The sequence below is a fragment of the Panulirus ornatus genome, chromosome 53 (assembly GCF_036320965.1).
Source record: "Panulirus ornatus isolate Po-2019 chromosome 53, ASM3632096v1, whole genome shotgun sequence".
In the NCBI taxonomy this organism is placed as follows: domain Eukaryota; kingdom Metazoa; phylum Arthropoda; class Malacostraca; order Decapoda; family Palinuridae; genus Panulirus; species Panulirus ornatus.
Window position 1 is genome coordinate 16546946 of NC_092276.1, and position 20935 is coordinate 16567880.

At 49.9% G+C, this 20935-nt stretch overlaps 1 long non-coding RNA gene across 1 annotated transcript in view; it reads right to left on the bottom strand.

The window, feature by feature from the left end:
* Positions 1-13387, bottom strand: part of LOC139765271 (uncharacterized) — a 28105-nt gene extending 14718 nt beyond the window's left edge. Inside the window, exon 1 of the long non-coding RNA XR_011716631.1 lies at positions 13126-13387. This is a non-coding gene — a long non-coding RNA (uncharacterized lncRNA). The remainder of the gene's footprint in view (positions 1-13125) is intronic.
* Positions 13388-20935: the final 7548 nt, after the last annotated feature.

The window sequence follows — 20935 nt, forward strand, 5'->3', positions numbered from 1 at the left end:
TTGGGGTAAGAGAGTATCATTAAATTCTAGGGAGAATAAAAAGATGTTTTGGAAGGAGGTAAATAAAAAGCGTAAGACAAAGGAAGAAATGGGAACTTCAGTGAAGGGGGCTAATGGGGAGGTGATAACAAGTAGTGGTGATGTGAGAAGGAGATGGAGTGAGTATTTTGAAGGTTTGTTGAATAATGTGTTTGATGATAGAGTGGCAGACATAGGGTGTTTTGGTCAAGGTGGTGAGAGGGTTAGGGAAAATGATTTGGTAAACAGAGAAGAGGTAGTAAAAGCTTTGCGGAAGATGAAAGCTGGCAAGGCAGCGGGTTTGGATGGTATTGCAGTGGAATTTATTCAAAAAGGGGGTGACTGTGTTGCTGACAGGTGGTAAGGATATTTAATGTATGTATGACTCATGGTGAGGTTCCTGAGGATTGGCAGAATGCATGCATAGTACCATTGTACAAAGGCAAAGGGGATAAAGGTGAGTCTTCAAATTACAGAGGTATAAGTTTGTTGAGTATTCCTCGGAAATTATGTGGGAGGGTATTGATAAAGAGGGTGAAGGCATGTGCAGAGCATAAGATTGGGGAAGAGCAGTGTGGTTTCAGAAGTGGTAGAGGATGTGTGGATCAGGTGTTTGCTCTGAAGAATATTTGTGAGAAATACTTAAAAAAGCAAATGGATTTGTATGCAGCATTTATGGATCTGGAGAAGGCATATGATAGAGTTGATAGAGATGCTTTGTGGAAGGTATTAAGAATATATGGTGTGAGAGGCAAGTTGTTAGAAGCAGTGAAAAGTTTTTACCGAGGATGTAATGCATGTGTACGAGTAGCAAGAGAGGAAAGTGATTGTTTCTCAGTGAATGTCGGTTTGTGGCAGGGGTGCATGATATCTCCATGATTGTTTGATTTGTTTATGGATGGGATTGTTAGGGAGGTAAATGCAAGGTTTTGGTGAGAGGGGTAATTATGCAGTCTGTTGTGGATGAGAGGGCTTGGGAAGTGAGTCAGTTGTTGTTCGCTGATGGGACAGCACTGGTGGCTGATTTGGGTGAGAAACTGCAGAAGCTGGTGACTGAGTTTGGTAAAGTGTGTGAAAGAAGAAAGCTGAGAGTAAATGTGAATAAGAGCAAGGTTATTAGGTACAGTAGGCTTGAGGGACAAGTTAACTGGGAGGTAAGTTTGAATGGAGAAAAACTGGAGGAAGTGAAGAGTTGTAGATACCTGGGAGTGGATTTGGCAGATGGAACCTTGGAAGCGGAAATGAGTCACAGGGTGGGGGAAGGGGCGAAATTTCTGGAAGCGTTGAAAAATGTGAGGAATGTGAGAACGTTATCTCGGAAAGCAAAAATGGGTATGTTTGAAGGAATAGTGGTTCCAACAATGCTATATGGTTGCGAGGCATGGGCTATAGATAGAGTAGTGCAGAGGAGGGCACATGTGTTGGAAATGAAATGTTTGAGGACAATATGTGGTGTGAGGTGGTTTAATCGAGTAAGTAATGAAAGGGTAAGAGAGATGTGTGGTAATAAAAAGAGTGTGGTTGAGCGAGCAGAAGAGTTTGTTTTGATATGGTTTGGTCACATGGAGAGAATGAGTGAGGAAAGATTGACAAAGAGAATATATGTGTCAGAGGTGGAGGGAAGGAGAAGTGGGAGACCCAATTGGAGGTGGAAAGATGGAGTGAAAAAGATTTTGAGAGAGCAGGGCCTCAACATGGAGGAGGGTGAAAGGCATGCAAGGAATAGAGTGAATTGGAACGATGTGGTATACCGGGGTCAATGTGCTGTCAATGGATTGAACCAGACCATGTGAAGGGTCTGGGGTAAACCATGGAAAGTTTTGTGGGGCCTGGATGTGGAAAGGGAGCTGTGGTTTCAGTGCATTATACATGACAGCTAGAGACTGATTTGAACGAATGTGGCCTTCGTTATCTTTTCCTGGCGCTATATTCATCATTTATTTATTTTACTTTGTCACTGTCTCCCGCATTAGCGAGGTAGCGCAAGGAAACAGACGAAAGAATGGCCCAACCCACCCACATACACATGTATATACCTACACGTCCACACATGCAAATATACATACCTATACATCTCAACATATACATATATATACACACACAGACAGGTTTGGATGGTACTGCAGTGGAATTTATCAAAAAAGGGGGTGATTGTATTGTTGACTGGTTGGTAAGGTTATTTAATGTATGTATGACTCACGGTGAGGTGCCTGAGGATTGGCGAAATGCGTGCATAGTGCCATTGTACAAAGGCAAAGGGGATAAGAGTGAGTGCTCAAATTACAGAGGTATAAGTCTGTTGAGTATTCCTGGTAAATTATATGGGAGGGTATTGATTGAGAGGGTGAAGGCATGTACAGAGCATCAGATTGGGGAAGAGCAGTGTGGTTTCAGAAGTGGTAGAGGATGTGTGGATCAGGTGTTTGCTTTGAAGAATGTATGTGAGAAATACTTAGAAAAGCAAATGGATTTGTATGTAGCATTTATGGATCTGGAGAAGGCATATGATAGAGTTGATAGAGATGCTCTGTGGAAGGTATTAAGAATATATGGTGTGGGAGGCAAGTTGTTAGAAGCAGTGAAAAGTTTTTATCGAGGATGTAAGGCATGTGTACGTGTAGGAAGAGAGGAAAGTGATTGGTTCTCAGTGAATGTAGGTTTGCGGCAGGGGTGTGTGATGTCTCCATGGTTGTTTAATTTGTTTATGGATGGGGTTGTTAGGGAGGTGAATGCAAGAGTTTTGGAAAGAGGGGCAAGTATGAAGTCTGTTGGGGATGAGAGAGCTTGGGAAGTGAGTCAGTTGTTGTTCGCTGATGATACAGCGCTGGTGGCTGATTCATGTGAGAAACTGCAGAAGCTGGTGACTGAGTTTGGTAAAGTGTGTGAAAGAAGAAAGTTAAGAGTAAATGTGAATAAGAGCAAGGTTATTAGGTACAGTAGGGTTGAGGGTCAAGTCAATTGGGAGGTGAGTTTGAATGGAGAAAAACTGGAGGAAGTGAAGTGTTTTAGATATCTAGGAGTGGATCTGGCAGCGGATGGAACCATGGAAGCGGAAGTGGATCATAGGGTGGGGGAGGGGGCGAAAATTCTGGAAGCCTTGAAGAATGTGTGGAAGTCGAGAACATTATCTCGGAAAGCAAAAATGGGTATGTTTGAAGGAATAGTGGTTCCAACAATGTTGTATGGTTGTGAGGTGTGGGCTATGGATAGAGTTGTGCGCAGGAGGATGGATGTGCTGGAAATGAGATGTTTGAGGACAATGTGTGGTGTAAGGTGGTTTGATCGAGTAAGTAACGTAAGGGTAAGAGAGATGTGTGGAAATAAAAAGAGCGTGGTTGAGAGAGCAGAAGTGGGTGTTTTGAAATGGTTTGGGCACATGGAGAGAATGAGTGAGGAAAGATTGACCAAGAGGATATATGTGTCGGAGGTGGAGGGAACGAGGAGAAGAGGGAGACCAAATTGGAGGTGGAAAGATGGAGTGAAAAAGATTTTGTGTGATCGGGGCCTGAACATGCAGGAGGGTGAAAGGAGGGCAAGGAATAGAGTGAATTGGAGCGATGTGGTATACCGGGGTTGACGTGCTGTCAGTGGATTGAATCGGGGCATGTGAAGCGTCTGGGGTAAACCATGGAAAGCTGTGTAGGTATGTATAATTGCGTGTGTGGACGTATGTATATACATGTGTATGGGGGTGGGTTGGGCCATTTCTTTCGTCTGTTTCCTTGCGCTACCTCGCAAACGTGGGAGACAGCGACAAAGCAAAAAAGAAAAAAAAAAAAAAACACACACAGACATATACATATATACACATGTACATACTTCATACTATCTGCCTTTATTCATTCCCGTAGCCACCTCGCCACACATGAAATGACAATCTCCTCCCCATACATGTGCAAGAGGTAGCGCTAGGAAAAGATAACAAAGGCCACATTCGTTCACACTCAGTCTCTAGCTGTCATGCATAATGCACTGAAACCACAGCTCCCTTTCCACATCCAGGCCCCACAAAACTTTTCATGGTTTACCCCAGAAGCTTCACATGCCCTGGTTCAATCCATCGACAGCACGTCAAACCCCGGTATACCACATCATTCCAATTCACTCTATTCCTTGCACACCTTTCACCCTCCTGCATGTTCAGGCGCTGATCACTCAAAATCTTTTTCACCCCATCCTTCCACCTCCAATTTGGTCTCCCACTTCTCGTTCCCTCCACCCCTGACACATATATCCTCTTTGTCAATCTTTCCTCACTCATTCTCTCCATGTGACCGAACACCCTCTTCTGCTCTCTCAACCACACTCTTTTTATTACCACACATCTCTCTTACCCTTTCATTACTTACTCGATCAAACCACCTCACACCACATATTGTCCTCAAACATCTCATTTCCAACACATCCACCCTCCTCCACATAACTCTATCTATAGCCCATGCCTCGCAACCATATAACATTGTTGGGACCACTATATCTTCAAACATACTCATTTTTGCTTTCCAAGATAATGTTCTCGTCTTCCACACATTTTTCAACGCTCCCAGAACTTCCCCCCCTCCCCCACCCTGTGACTCACTTCCGCTTCCATGGTTCCATAGACTGCCAAATCCACTCCAAGATATCTAAAACACTTCACTTCCTCCAGTTTTTCTCCATTCACACTTACCTCCCAATTGACTTGTCCCTCAACCCTACTGTACCTAATAACCTTGCTCTTATTCACATTTACTCTCAGCTTTCTTCTTACACACTTTACCAAACTCAGTCACCAGCTTCTGCAGTTTCTCACCCGAATCAGCCACCAGCTCTGTATCATCAGCGAACAACAGCTGACTCACTTCCCAAGCCCTCTCATCCACAACAGAGTGCATACTTGCCCCACTATCCAAAATTCTTGCATTCACCTCCCTAACAATCCCATCCATAAACAAATTAAACAACCATGGAGACTTCATGCACCCCTGCAGCAAACCAACATTCACTGAGAACCAATCACTCTCCTCTCTTCCTACTTGTGCACATGCCTTACATCCTCAATAAAAGCTCTTCACTGCCTCTAGCAACATGCCTCCCACACCATATATTCTTAATATCTTCCACAGAGCATCTCTATCAATTCTATCATATGCCTTCTCCAGATCCATAAATGCTACATATAAATCCATTTGCTTTTCTAAGTATTTCTCACATACATTCTTCAGAGCAAACACCTGATCCACACATCCTCTACCACTTCTGAAACCACACTGCTCTTCCCCAATCTGATGCTCTGTACATGCCTTCACCCTCTCAATCAATACCCTCCCATATGATTTCCCAGGAATACTCAACAATCTTATACCTCTGTAATTTGAACACGCTCTGTACATGCCTTCATCCTCTCAATCAATACCCTCCCATATAATTTCCCAGGAATACTCAACAAACTTATAACTCTGTAATTTGAAGACTCACCTTCATCCCCTTTCCATTCGTACAATGGCACTATGCATGCATTCCGCCAATCCTCAGGCACCTCACCATGAGTCAAGCATACATTAAATATTCTTACCAACCAGTCAACAACACAGTCACCCCTTTTTGAATAAATTCCACTGCAATACCATCTAAACCCGCTGCCTTGCCGGCTTTCATCTTCCACAAAGCTATTACTACCTCTTCTCTGTTTACCAAATCATTCTACCTAACTCTCTCACTTCGCACACCACCTCAACCAAGACACTCTATATCTGCCACTCTATTATCTAACACATTCAACAAACGTTCAAGATACTCACTTCATCTTCTCACATTACCACTACTTGTTATTACCTCCCCATTAGCCCCCTTCACCGATGGTCCCATTTGTTTTCTTGTCTTACGCACTTTATTTACCTCCTTCTAAAACATCTTTTTATTCTCCCGAAAATCAAATGATACTCTCTCACCCCAACTCTCATTTGCCCTCTTTTTCACCTCTTGCACATTTCTCTTGACCTCCTGCCTCATTCTTTTATACATCTCCCAGTCATTTGCATTATTTCCCAGCAAAATTCATCCAAATGCCACTCTCTTCTCTTTCACTAACAATCATACTTCTTCATTGCACCACTCACTACCCTTTCTAATCTGCCCACCTCCAATGCTTCTCATGCCACAAGCATCTTTTGTGCAAGCCATCACTGCTTCCCTAAATACATCCCATTCCTCCCCAATTCCCCTTACGTCCTTTGCTCTCACCTTTTTCCATTCTGTACTCAGTCTCTCCTGGTACTTCCTCACACAAGTCATCTTCCCAAGCTTACTTACTCTCATCACTCTCTTCACCCTAACATTGTCTCTTCTATTTTGAAAACCTCTACAAATCTTCATCTTCGCCTCCACAAGATAATGATCAGACATCCCTCCTGTTGCACCTCTAAGGACATTAACATCCAAATGACTCTCTTTCGCGAGCCTATCAATCAACACGTAATCCAATAATGCTCTCTGGCCATCTCTCCTTCTTACATACGTATACTTATGTATGTCTCTCTTTTTAAACCAGGTATTCCCAATCACCAGTCCTTATTCAGCACACAAATCTACAAGCTCTTCACCATTTCCATTTACAACACTGAACACCCCATGTATACCAATTATTTCCTCAACTGCCTCATTACTCACATTTGCATTCAAATCAGTTGTGACCCAACCAACTGACCACTGGAGTTGTGACCCACCCATCCGACCACTGGAGAGTTGACCCATTGAGCTGATCACTGGAGAGTATTGACCTACCCAGCTGACCAATGGAGAGTTGTGACCTACCCACCTGACCACTGGAGAGTTGTGACCCATCCACCTGACCACTGGAGTTGTAACCCACCCACCTGACCACTGGATTTGTGACTAACCCACCTCACCACTGGAGAGTTGTGACCCACCCAACTGACCATTGGAGAGTTGTGACCTACCCAGCTGACCACTGGAGTTGTGAACCACCCAACCTAACCAGTGGAGAGTTGTGACCCACCCACCTGACCACTGGATAATTGCGACCCATCCAGGTGACCACGAGTTGTGACCCACCCAGCTGACAACTAGAATTGTGACCCACCCACCAGACCACTGGAGAGTTGTGACCCACCCACCTGACCACTGGAGTTCTGACCCATCCAGCTGACCAATGAATGTGACCCACCTACCTGACCAATGAATATGTGACCCACCTACCTGACCACTGGAGAGTTGTGACACACCAAGCTTATCACTGAAGATGTGACCCATCCACCTGACCAATGGAGAGTTGTGACCTGTCCACCTGACCACTGAAGATGTGACCCACCCACCTGACCACTGGAGAGTTGTGACCCACCCAGCTGACCACTGGCGAGTTGTGACCCACCCAACTGACCACTGGAAAATTGTGACCCATCCACCTGACCAATGGAGTTGATCCACCCACCTGACCACTGGAGTTGTGATCCACCCAGCTGACCACTGGAGAATTGTGACCTACCCAGCTGACCATTGGAGAGTTGTGAACCACCCAGCTGACCACTGGAGAGTTGTGACAAACCCAGCTGACCATTGGAGTTGATACCCACCCATCTGACCACTGGAGTTGCGACCTACCCAGCTGACCACTGAAGATGTCATCCATCTACCTGACTGGAGAGTTATGACCCACCCAGTTTGCCAGTGAAGATGTGACCCACCCACCTGATCATTAGTTGTGACCCACCAAGCTGACCGCTGGAGAGTTGTGACCCACCCAGCTGACCACTGGAGAGTTGTGCCCAACCCAGCTGGCCACTGGAGAGTTGCGACCTGCCCACCTAACCACTGGAATTTTGACCCACCCATCTGACCACTGGAGAGTTGTGACCCACCCAGCTGACCACTGGAGAGTTGTGACCCACCCACCTAACCACTGTTGAGTTGTGACCCACCAGGCGAACCACTGGAGAGTTGACCCACCCAGCTGACCACTGGAGTTGACACAGTCAGCTGACAACTGGAGAGTTGTGACCTACCCACCTCACCACTGGAGTTGTGACCCACCCAGCTGACCATTGGAGAGTGGTGACCCACCCACCTGACCACTGGAGAGTTGTGACCCACGCAGCTGACCACTGAAGATGTGACCCACGTACCTGACTACTGGAGAGTTGTGTCCCACCCAGCTTACCACAGAAGATGTGACCCAGCCACCTCACCACTGGAGAGTTGTGACCCACCCACATGACCATTGAAGATGTGACCCACCCACCTGAACTTTGGAGAGTTGTGTCCCACCAGCTGACCACTGGAGAGTTGTGACCCACCTAGCTGATCATTGGAAAGTTGTGACCCACCCAACTGACCACTGGAGAGTTGTGACCCACCCACCTAACAACTGGAGAGTTGTGAACCAATCATCTGACCACTGGAGAATTGTGAACCACCCAGCTGACCACTGGAATTGTGACCGTTCCAGCTGACAACTGGAGTTGTGACCCATCCACCTGACCAGTGGAGTTGTGACCCATCCATCCACCTAACACTGGAGTAGTGACCAACCCACCTGACCACTGGAGAATTGTGACCCATTCAGCTGACCATTGGAGAGTTCTGACCCACCCACCCACCTGACCAATGGAGAGTTGTAACCCACCCATCTTACCACTGGAGTTGTGACCCACCCACCTCACCACTGGAGTTGTGACCCATCCACCTCACCACTGGAGTTGTGACCCACCCAGCTAACCATTGGAGTTGACCTACCCAGCTGACCATTGGAGTTGTGACCCACGCAGCTGAACACTGAAGATGTGACCCACGTACCTGACTACTGGAGAGCTGTGTCCCACCCAGCTTACCACTGAAGATGTGACCCAGCCACCTGACCACTGGAGTTGTGACCCACCCACATGACCACTGAAGATGTGACCCACCCACCTGGACATTGGAGAGTTGTGACCCACCCAGCAGACCATTGGAGTTGTGACCCACCCAACTGACCACTGGAGAATTGTGACCAACCCAACTGACCACTGGAGAGTTGTGACCCACCCACCTGACAACTGGAGAGTTGTGAAACAACCACCTGACCACTGGAGAATTGTGAACCACCGAGTTGACCACTAGAGTTGTGACCGTACCAGCTGACAACTGGAATTGTGACCCATCCACCTCACCAGTGGAGAGTTGTGACCTAGCCATCCACCTAACACTGGAGTAGTGACCCAACCACCTGACAACTGGAGTTGTGACCCACCCACCTGACCATTGGAGCTATGACCCATTCAGCTGACCACTGGAGAGTTATGACCCACCCAGCTAACCAATAGAGAGTTGTGACCTACCCACCTGACCACTGGGGAGTTGTGACCCACTCATCTGACCAGTGGAGTTGTAACCCAACCATCTGACCACTGGAGTTGTGACCCATCCACCTCACCACTGGAGTTAGCCCACCCAGCTGACCATTGGAGTCGTGACCCACCTAGCTGACCACCGGAGAGTTGTGAACCACCCAACCTAACAACTGGAGAGTCGTGACCCACCCACCTGACCACTGGAGAGTCGTGACCCACCCACCTGATCACTGGAGAGTTGTGACCCATCCAGGTGACCAATGGAGTTGTGACCCACCTAGCTGACAACTGGAGTTGTGACCCAGCCACCTGACCACTGGAGTTCTGATTCACCCAACTGACCAATGAATGTGACCTACCTACCTGACCACTGAATGTGACCCACCTACCTGACAATTGGAGAGTTGTGACCTGCCCATCTGACCACTGAAGATGTGACCCATCCACTTGACCAATGGAGTTGTGACCCACCCACCTCACCATTGGCGAATTGTGACCCACCCACCCGACCACTGGTGAGTTGTGACCCCTCCACCTGACCACCGGAGTTGCGATCCACCCAGCTGACCACTGGAGAGTTGTAACCTACCCACCTGACCATTGGAGAGTTGATACCCACCCAGCTGACAACTGGAGTTTTGACCCACCCACCTGACCACTGGAGAATTGTGACCCACCCATCTGACCACTGGAGTTGTAACCCACCCAGATGACCACTAGAGTTGATACCCAACCAGCTGACCACTGGAGTTGTAACCCACCCAGATGACCACTAGAGTTGATACCCAACCAGCTGACCACTGGAGTTGTGACCCACCCAGCTGACCACTGAGGACAGAGGACTGGGCCTTTGAGGGAATACCCTCACCTGGCCGAATTCTCTGTTTCTTCTTTTGGAAAATTAAAAAAAAAAAAAAAAAAAAAACGAGAGGGGAGGATTTCCAGCCCCCCGCTCCCTCCCCTTTTAGTCGCCTTCTACGACACGCAGGGAATACGTGGGAAGTATTCTTTCTCCCCTATCCCCAGGGATAGGGTATATATATATATATATATATATATATATATATATATATATATATATATATATATATATATACATATATATTATACTTTGTCGCTGTCTCCCATGTTACGAGGTAGCGCAAGGAAACAGACGAAAGAATGGCCCAACCCACCCACATACACATGTATATACATACACGCCCACACACGCACATATACATACCTATACATTCCAACATATATAATATATATATATATATATATATATATATATATATATATATATATATATATATATATATATATATACATACACAGACATAATACATGTATACAGATGTACATAATTCATACTTGCTGTCTTTATTCATTCCCGTCACCACCCCGCCACACATGAAATAACAACCCCCTCCCCCCGCATGCGCGCGAGGTAGCGCTAGGAAAAGAGAACAAAGGCCACATTTGTTCACACTCAGTCTCTAGCTGTCATGTATAATGCATCGAAACCACAGCTCCCTTTCCACATCCAGGCCCCACAAAACTTTCCATGGCTTACCCCAAACGCTTCACATGCCCTGGTTCAATCCATTGACAGCACGTCGACCCCGGTATACCACATCGTTCCAATTCACTCTAATCCTTGCACGCATTTCACCGTCCTGCATGTTCAGGCCCCGATCACTCAAAATCTTTTTCACTCCATCCTTCCACCTCCAATTTGGTCTCCCACTTCTCCTCGTTCCCTCCACCTCTGACACATATATCCTCTTTGTCAATCTTTCCTCACTCATTCTCTCCATGTGACCAAACCATTTCAATACACTCTCTTCTGCTCTCTCAACCACACTCTTTTTATTACCACACATCTCTCTTACCCTTACATTACTTACTCGATCAAACCACCTCACACCACATATTGTCCTCAAACATCTTATTTCCAGCACATCCACCCTCCTCCGCACAACCCTATCCATAGCCCACGCCTCGCAACCATATAACATTGTTGGAACCACTATTCCTTCAAACATACCCATTTTTGCTTTCCGAGATAATGTTCTCGACTTCCACACATTCTTCAAGGCTCCCAGGATTTTCGCCCCCTCCCCCACCCTATATACATATATATATATATATATATATATATATATATATATATATATCCCTGGGGATAGGGGAGAAAGAATACTTCCCACGTATTCCCTGCGTGTCGTAGAAGGCGACTAAAAGGGAAGGGTGCGGGGGGCTGGAAATCCTCCCCTCTTTTTTTTTTTTGTTTTTCTCAAAGCAGGAACAGAGAAGGGGGCCAGATGAGGATATTCCCTCAAAGGCCCAGTCCTCTGTTCTTAACGCTACCTCGCTAACGCGGGAAATGGCGAATAGTATGAAAGAAAGAGAAAGATATATATATATATATATATTCTATATAAAGTCTCCTCATATACCTTCCATATACAGTCCTCTCATATACCTTCTATACATGGTACTGTCCTATACCTTCTATATACAGTCCTGTCATATAGCGTTTCCCTTCATATCTAAATCCTTCCCACACACGGCCATGTTGGTTTTCCCGAGCCTGGCCTCCCGCGGGCGTCGCTCTCGCGGTCCAGTTCTCGTATGCCTTCCTCCCACAGTCGACCCCAGGGGCACGCCCCACACCAACACGGTTCCTGCCCCCAGTACTGCCCTTAAGACTTGCCTCCTCTCCCCAGTAGACTTATGCTCAAGCTCCCTATATGGTTTATTTCTCCCTTGACAACCAGTGGGATTCCCTCCCTCCCTCCCAGCACCGTCATAAGTCTTTCTTGCCCCCCCCCCCACCCCCCACCACGTTCCTCATACACATTCTCCTCCCTAAACCTTTCCACACAATCTTTCCCTTTCCACACAATCTCTCCCTTTCCACATAATCTCCCCCTTTCCACACAACCTTTCCCTTTCCACATAATCTTTCCCTTTCCACACAATCTCTCACTTTCCACACAATCTCTCCCTTTCCACACAACCTCCCCCTTTCCACACAATCTCTCCCTTTCCACACAATCTCTCCCTTTCCACACAACCTCCCCCTTTCCACACAATCTCTCCCTTTCCACACAACCTTCCCCTTTCCACACAAAGTCTCCCTTTCCACACAATCTCTCCCTTTCCACATAATCTCTCCCTTTTCACACTATCTCTCCATTTCCACACACTCTCTCCCTTTCCACACAACCTCATCCTTTCCACACAATCTCTCCCTTTCCACACAATCTCTCCCTTTCCACACAACCTCCCCTTTTCCACACAGCCTCCCCCTTTCCACACAATCTCTCTCCACACAAAGTCTCCCTTTCCTCTTCATGTAGTCACGTGCCATGTACTCTCCCTTTATCACGATCCCACTCTCATTACAGATCTTCTACATGTCCCCCTGTACAACAACTCCCAACCCCCCTCCCCCCCAAGCCAAGACGCCCTCAATATATTTGCCCGGCTCACCAGCGGCGCCCCGATCATCATCTCATGGCCTCCCCACCTTCCATTTTCTGTTCCTCCTCCCTCCTCCTCCTCCTTTCCGTGTGGCTGCACTTCCTCTACATTTCCTCTCCCAGCGCTACTCTCACACCGCCCCTCTCCCGCCCGCGGCCACCTGGATGGACCGATCATCCCAGATTATGCAAATAATTGGCTGTCACACATAATTAAAACGCTCGCCCAATTTAAACATTGATGCTATGGAGACCCGGCAGTAAGGCTCTGTCAAACATTGACCCAAAGGGAGAACTAAACCTTTACATACCTCTGGAATAAGGGTGGTTTTCACTTGGCTGGCAGACGTTTTTTTATGCCTGTGTGAACACGGTGGTGGGGTCCGACCTGTCCATCACTCGCTGGTTAAGCCCAAAGCGAAAGAGTCTTTTAAAAAACTTTTTATTTGAGATATTCGGACAAATGGCCTCTCATCTGCGTCACAGTGAAAACATCATACTCAGAATTCGGTTATGGAACGCCATACGTCCAGATGAAGAAGGATGCACAACGACCAAGGATACGTTGTCCCAACACTCACTCATGTAAACACTAAGGGACCCTTCATATAATACATCTCTAATATATATTATATAATATATATATTATAATATAATATAATATAGTATAAAATATATATGCATATACTAAAAGTGTGTGGCTGTATCATATTCAGTTATATATTATCCTTTTTGTTGCTTATCTTTATACACCGCGAGACAAGATTTGAATCTAAGCAATGTCGCGTTCTCAAATGCGTTGAAATTCTAGGAAAAAGATCAGGTTTTAGGAAAGGAAAAATTGCTTCTTTTATTTTTTAAGAAATTAAAAAGGAATAATTCCATCTATTACATATATAAAAATTGTCTTTAATAACAATTTCTCTCAAATTATCCAGTTAGAGACGAGGCAGGAGGAGCGACTCCACAGAAAACGGAATCGACGGGTGAAAAGGTGGAGTGTCCCGGGTTGGTGGCCGTCACGCCCGCCATTCATGTCGATTCCACACTTAATAAGGTATACATTTATTACGTCATTATCGGGAGGAGGAGGAGGAGGAGGGAGCTCGGCAGCTGAGGATCTGTGAGGATGAGCCACATGTGGACTAACAGGAGAGGGGGGGGAGGGAGGGGGGGGGCCTGGTTGGCCGACCGCGGGCGAGGGAAATGATCATTCTTAACTTGGTCTCGATCACTAGGTTGGCCATCTTGGTGGGCAGGGAGGGCGAGGGCCGAGTCTGGGCTGCCATGGCCGATGCCTCCCTCCTTTACACCCGCAGCATCATGAAATGAGTCAATTATCCGGGTAGTTTACCGCTGCCCGGGAGCCCCAGCTGCCATTCCCAGCCCAGGCGGTGGACGAAACATTCTGGAACGTCTCCGGTAAGTGAAGCCGACGGTCGAAAAATTGAGGTTTTGTTCAGGAAACTGTGAATAGGGCGGGACGTCCCCCCCCCCCCAACCCCGCCACCTCACCACCACCTCCCCCTCCTCCCCCCTTCCCCTCCTCCCCCCTTCCCCTTCCCTAACCAAGACTGACACACCCCCTCCTCCCCTCCTTCAAGAAACTCCCCCCTCCCCCAAACCCCTTACCTCCTCCTCTACCACAATTATCCTCCCCTCCTCCCCTCCCCTCTCCCTTCTCCCCTCGCCTCGTTCTCACCCCCTGAAGGCGGGGGGGAGGGGGTTGCTCCCCCACCCTCCCTCCTGCCCGGGGATACATTTCTATCAGTCAACAGTGTATGGCGCAATTCACGTGTTTGTTTCTATTGTTGGTGTCTGCTGGGCGCATGGGGGGAGGGGAGCGATGAAGGGGAGGGGGGAAGGCGTGCGATGGAGGAGAGGGGGGGGGAGGCGTGCGATAGAGGAAAGGGGGGGAAGCGTACGATGGAGGAGAGGGGGGGAAGCGTACGATGGAGGGGAGGGGGAAAGGCGTACGATGGAGAGGAGGGGGAAAGGCGTACGATGGAGGGGAGGGGGGAAAGCGTACGATGGAGGGGAGGAGGAAGGTGTACGATGGAGGGAAGGGGGAAAGGCGTACGATGGAGGGGAGGGGGAAAGCGTACGATGGAGGGGAGGGGGGAAAGCGTACGATGGAGGGGAGGGGAAGGCGTAAGATGGAGGGGAGGGGGAAGGCGTAAGATGGAGGGGAGGAGGAAGGCGTAAGATGGAGGGTAGGGGGGAAAGCGTGCGATGGAGGGGAGGGGGAAGGCGTACGATGGAGGGGAGGGGGGAAAGCGTACGATGGAGGGGAGGAGGAAGGCGTACGGTGGAGGGGAGAGGGAAGGCGTACGATGAAGGGGAGGGGAAAAGGCGTAGGATGGAGGGGAGGGGGAAGGTGTACGATGGAGGGAAGGGGGAAAGCGTGCGATGGAGGGAAGGGGGAAGGCGTACGATGGAGGGGAGGGGGGAAGGCGTACGATGGAAGGAAGGGGGAAGGCGTACGATGGAGGGGAGGGGGGAAGGCGTACGATGGAGGGGAGGGGGAAAGGCGTGCGATGGAGGGGAGGGGGAAGGCGTACGATGGAGGGGAGGGGGAAGGTGTACGATGGAGGGGAGGGGGAAGGCGTACGATGGAGGGGAGGGGGGAGGCGTAAGACGGAGGGGAGGGGGCAAGGCCTACAATGGAGGAGAGGGGGGAAGGCGCACGATGGAGGGAAGGGGGAAAGCGTGCGATGGAGGGGAGGGGGAAGGAGGCGAACGATGGAGGGTAGGGGGAGGGTGTACGATGGAGGGGAGGGGGAAAGGCGTACGATGGAGGGGAGGGGGAAAGTGTGCGATGGAGGGGAGGGGGAAGGCGTACGATGGAGGGAAGGGGGAAAGCGTACGATGGAGGGGAAGGGGGAAGGTGTACGATGGAGGGGAGGGGGAAGGCGTACGATGGAGGGGAAGGGGGAAGGTGTACGATGGAGGGGAGGGGGAAGGCGTACGATGGAGGGCAGGGGGAAAGCGTGCGATGGAGGGAAGGGGGAAGGCGTACGATGGAGGGGGAGGCGGGAGGAAAGCGTACGATGGAGGTGAGGAGGAAGGCGTACGATGGAGGGGAGGGGGGAAGGCGTACGATGGAGGGAAGGGGGAAGCGTGAGATGGAGGGAAGGGGGAAGGCGTACGATGGAGGGGAGGGGGGGAGGCGTAAGACGGAGGGGAGGGAGCAAGGCCTACAATGGAGGAGAGGGGGGAAGGCGTACGATGGAGGGGAGAGGGAAGGCGTACGATGGAGGGGAGGGGAAAAGGCGTACGATGGAGGGGAGGGGAAAGGCGTACGATGGAGGGGAGGGGGAAAGGCGTACGATGGAGGGGAGGGGGGAAGGCGTACGATGGAGGGGAGGGGGAAGGCGTATGATGGAGGGGAGGGGGAAGGCGTACGATGGAGGGGAGGGGGAAAGGCGTACGATGGAGGGGAGGGGGAAGGCGTACGATGGAGGGGAGGGGGAAGGCGTACGATGGAGGGGAGGGGGAGGGTGTACGATGTTGGGGAGGGGGAAGGCGTACGATGGAGGGGAGGGGGAAGGTGTATGATGGAGGGGAGGGGGAAGGCGTACGATAGAGGGAGGGGGGGAAGGCGTACAATGGAGGGGAGGAGAAAAGCGTACGATGGAGGGGAGGGGGGAAGGCGTACGATGGAGGGGAGGGGGAAGGCGTAAGATGGAGGGGAGGGGGGAAGGCGTACGATGGAGGGGAGGTGGTAGGCGTACCATGGAGGCGAGGGGGGAAGGCGTACGATGGAGGGGAGGGGGAAGGCGTACGATGGAGGGGAGGAGGGGGGAAGGCGTACGATGGAGGGGAGGAGGGGGGAAGGCGTACGATGGAGGGGAGGGGGTAGGCGTACGATGGAGGGGAGGAGGGGGGAAGGCGTACGATGGAGGGGAGGAGGGGGGAAGGCGTACGATGGAGGGGAGGGGGTAGGCGTACGATGGAGGGGAGGGGGGAGAACGATAAAGGGTTGGGGAGAAACAGATGAAAGAGTAAGATAAGAGAGAGAGAGAGAGAGAGAGAGAGAGAGAGAGAGAGAGAGAGAGAGAGAGAGAGAGAGAGAAGCGGCACATCAGACCTGGGACACTCCAGGTCAGGACCTGACCTGGCAGATGTATGACCCTGGTACTCTCCAGGTCAAGACCTGACGTGGTAGGTGTATGACCCTAGGACAATCCAGGTCAGGACCTGACCTGGCAGGTGTATAACGCTTGTACTCTCCAGGTCAGGACCTGACCTGGCAGGTGTATGACCCTGGGACAATCCAGGTCAGGACCTGACCTAACAGGTGTATGACCCTGGGACACTCCAGGTCAGGACCTGACCTAACAGGTGTATGACCCTGGGACACTCTAGGTCAGGACCTGACCTAACAGGTGTATGACCCTGGGACACTCCAGGTCAGGACATGACCTGGAGTGTATCAGGGTCATACACCTGCATCGTCCGTGACCTTGTCTGACCTGCCCATAAGTGGGCTCGTGACCTGAGTCCGGTAATGACCTGGACTCAAGACATATTCATACTTGCTTGCATTCATCCATTCTCGTCGCTACCCCCCGCTTCAGCGAGGTAGCGCCAGGAAAATAGACAATAAAGGCCACATTCGTTCACACTCAGTCTCTAGCTGTCATGTAATAATGCACCGAAAACCACAGCTCCCTTTCCACATCCAGGCTCCACAAAACTTTCCATGGTTTACCCCAGACGCTTCACATGCTCTGGTTCAATCCATTGACAGCACGTCCACCCTGGTATACCACATCGTTCCAATTCACTCTATTCCTTGCACGCTTCCCACCCTCCTGTATGTTCAGGTCCCGATCACTCAAAATCTTTTTCACTTCATCCTTCCACCTCCAATTTGGTCTCCCACCTCTCCTCGTTCCCTCCACCACTGACACATATATCCTCTTGGTCAATCTTTCCTCAGTCATTCTCTCCATGTGACCAAACCATTTCAATACACCCTCTTCTGCTCTCTCAACCACACTCTTTTTATTACCACACATCTCTCTTACCCTTACATTACTTACTCGATCAAACCACCTCACACCACATAACATTGCTATTATTATTATTATTATTATTATTATTATTATTATTATTATTATTATTATTATCATTATCATTATTATTTTTACTGAGGCCCATTTAACAGAGAATTCAGAGAGGTCACACTAGGACCAGATAACACTCAGGGACGAGGTCACTCTTGGATAACCAGGTCACACTTGGATAACCAGGTCACACTTGGGGAACCAGGTCACACTTGGATAACCAGGTCATACTTAGGGAACCAGGTCACAATTTTGGGACCAGGTCACACTAAGACCAGCTTCGCGCGCGCACACACACACACACACACACACACACACACACACGGGTCACACAAGAAACGGGTCACGTTAAGGTCATAGGGTGGCACCCGAGCGAGGGAGGAGGAGCAAGAGGAGGGGTGATGTATACTGAGAGAGAGAGAGAGAGAGAGAGAGAGAGAGAGAGAGAGAGAGAGAGAGAGAGAGAGAGAGAGAGAGAGAGAGAGAGTCTCCTCACCCTCAGCCAGATCTATTGGTTAAAAAAAAGAAAAAAAATTCTTGCAGTTGAGTGTCACCAGGACCAAGACAGTGAGTGGGTCCTTCCTCTTCTGCAGACGTTGCAAGGGCCAGCACCACAGGAGTTCGAGGTCCTCCTCCAGGAGGGGCGGGCCTGGAGGAGGAGGAGGAGGAGGCAAGCGGTGGTGAGAGTGAGGGAGGGGAAGTGTGTGGTGGTGGAGTGGGTGGTGGTGTATATGAGGCTGGAAGAAGACGAACAAGACGAGTGATGGCTGGAGTTGCAGGTGAGCGTGAGTGAGGGAGGTCCATGGTCTTCCAGGGTTAAGTGCATCCACGAAGAAGACCACCCTCCTACCCCCTTTCAGCTGGGCCCGTGTCGAGTGGCAAATAGGGGGGTTGGATGGGTCTCTTCTGGTAATGGCTTGGATGGCTGGTGACTATAAGTGAAGCAATGATCACACTCTCTGGGGCCGAGTGATAGTGTGAATGGGGTGTCCAATCGTCCATCTATGATATTGCATTCCAGGCGAGAGCCGTAACGCTTGCTGGAATCCTAATATTACACATACCTCCAGCGTTGCCGAAATCTGTCACCCCCTCACGCCCGCCCAACTTCACACCGCTCTAGCCTTTTCAATTTCAAGTTGGCACCCTTTTCTTTGACAGCAACGGATACACAAATATTGAAAGGGGAGTACTGGAAGCCCCAGCGGGGGTGAAATGGCCACTAGAACGGAAGGAAAAATGGAATAATGTACGAGAAGTTGGTCCGCGCCACATGCACATACCTGGCGTGGGTTCGCGCGCCCACCCGCCAAACAATGGTACGAGGAGGCCAGAACTCCGGCCTGGTGTCTCCGTCTATAAACCCGCTTCATTAACTTTCATCGCAAGATGGCAACTCCCTCTGTGTGTGTGTGTCGCTCTTCCCTCCTCTCTCTCTCTCTCTCTCTCCCCCAGCGAGCTCTGCGCACACCCCAGGGTTAGCTGCTCCTGCTGGGGGAGCTGGGGGCGCTGCTCCTGCTGTCTCCTCCTCCTCCTGGGGGAGATGAAGAGCTGGGGAGATGACAGAGGGATGATGGCGGGTAAAGATAACAAGGACTTTCGCTCACACAGCCACCCACAGGAGACGGCTTGAGTGAATTTGAGTGAAGATAAGGAAAACAGGGGGCGGGGGGGGGGGGGGGAGGAGGAGGGGGGGAAAGGGACCAAACTCCCCCCCTAAAAATCCCGGAAGGATCGGGAATGCCCAACAATAGGATCCTATCCTGTTCTTTCATAAACTAGACGATTGTCTCTTGTTTACGTGGGTCCTGGACTTTATTTGTCATTCTGGAGATGCCGGAGTGGGGGCGGGCGCGCAGCCCCCCTTCCCCTGCACCTCCCCTCTCTCTCCCCGGGGGAAGATTTGGCGCCGTTGCCCCCCTTTAATGGAGCGCTCGGCCAGGGGAAATATTTGAGATATTGGCGCCGCTCTTTCCATAAGCAAGACTATTTTTTCCCTTTTGGTTGACGTAGAGATGGCGAGGGGGGGGGGGGGGGGGGGGGAAGCGTGATGGGTGAGGGAGTGGGAGGATGGAAGGATGGGTGAGGGAGTAACGGGAATGGGAGATGGGAAAGCGAGTAGGAGGAGGGAAAGATGAGTGAGGGAGTAAGAGGAGGGAAGGATGAGTGAGGGAGTAAGAGGAGGGAAGGATGAGTGAGGGAGTAAGATGTGAGGGAAGGATGAGTGAGGGAGTAAGATGTGAGGGAAGGATGAGTGAGGGAGTAAGATGTGAGGGAAGGATGAGTGAGGGAGTAAGATGTGAGGGAAGGATGAGTGAGGGAGTAAGATGTGAGGGAAGGATGAGTGAGGGAGTAAGATGTGAGGGAAGGATGAGTGAGGGAGTAAGATGTGAGGGAAGGATGAGTGAGGGAGTAAGATGTGAGGGAAGGATGAGTGAGGGAGTAAGATGTGAGGGAAGGATGAGTGAGGGAGTAAGAGGAGGGAAGGATGAGTGAGGGAGTAAGAGGAGGGAAGGATGAGTGAGGGAGTAAGATGTGAGGGAAGGATGAGTGAGGGAGTAAGATGTGAGGGAAGGATGATGAGGGAGTAAGATGTGAGGGAAGATGAGTGAGGGAGTAAGATTGAGGGAAGGATGAGTGAGGGAGTAAGATTGAGGGAAGGATGAGTGAGGAGTAAGATGTGAGGAAGGATGAGTGAGGAGTAAGATGTGAGGGAAGATGAGTGAGGGAGTAAGATGTGAGGGAAGGATGAGTGAGGAGTAAGATGTGAGGAAGGATGAGTGAGGAGTAAGATGTGAGGGAAGATGAGTGAGGGAGTAAGATTGAGGGAAGGATGAGTGAGGGAGTAAGATTGAGGGAAGGATGAGTGAGGGAGTAAGATTGAGGGAAGGATGAGTGAGGAGTAAGATGTGAGGGAAGGATGATGAGGGAGTAAGATGTGAGGGAAGATGAGTGAGGGAGTAAGAGGAGGGAAGGATGAGTGAGGGAGTAAGATTGAGGGAAGGATGAGTGAGGGAGTAAGATTGAGGGAAGGATGAGTGAGGGAGTA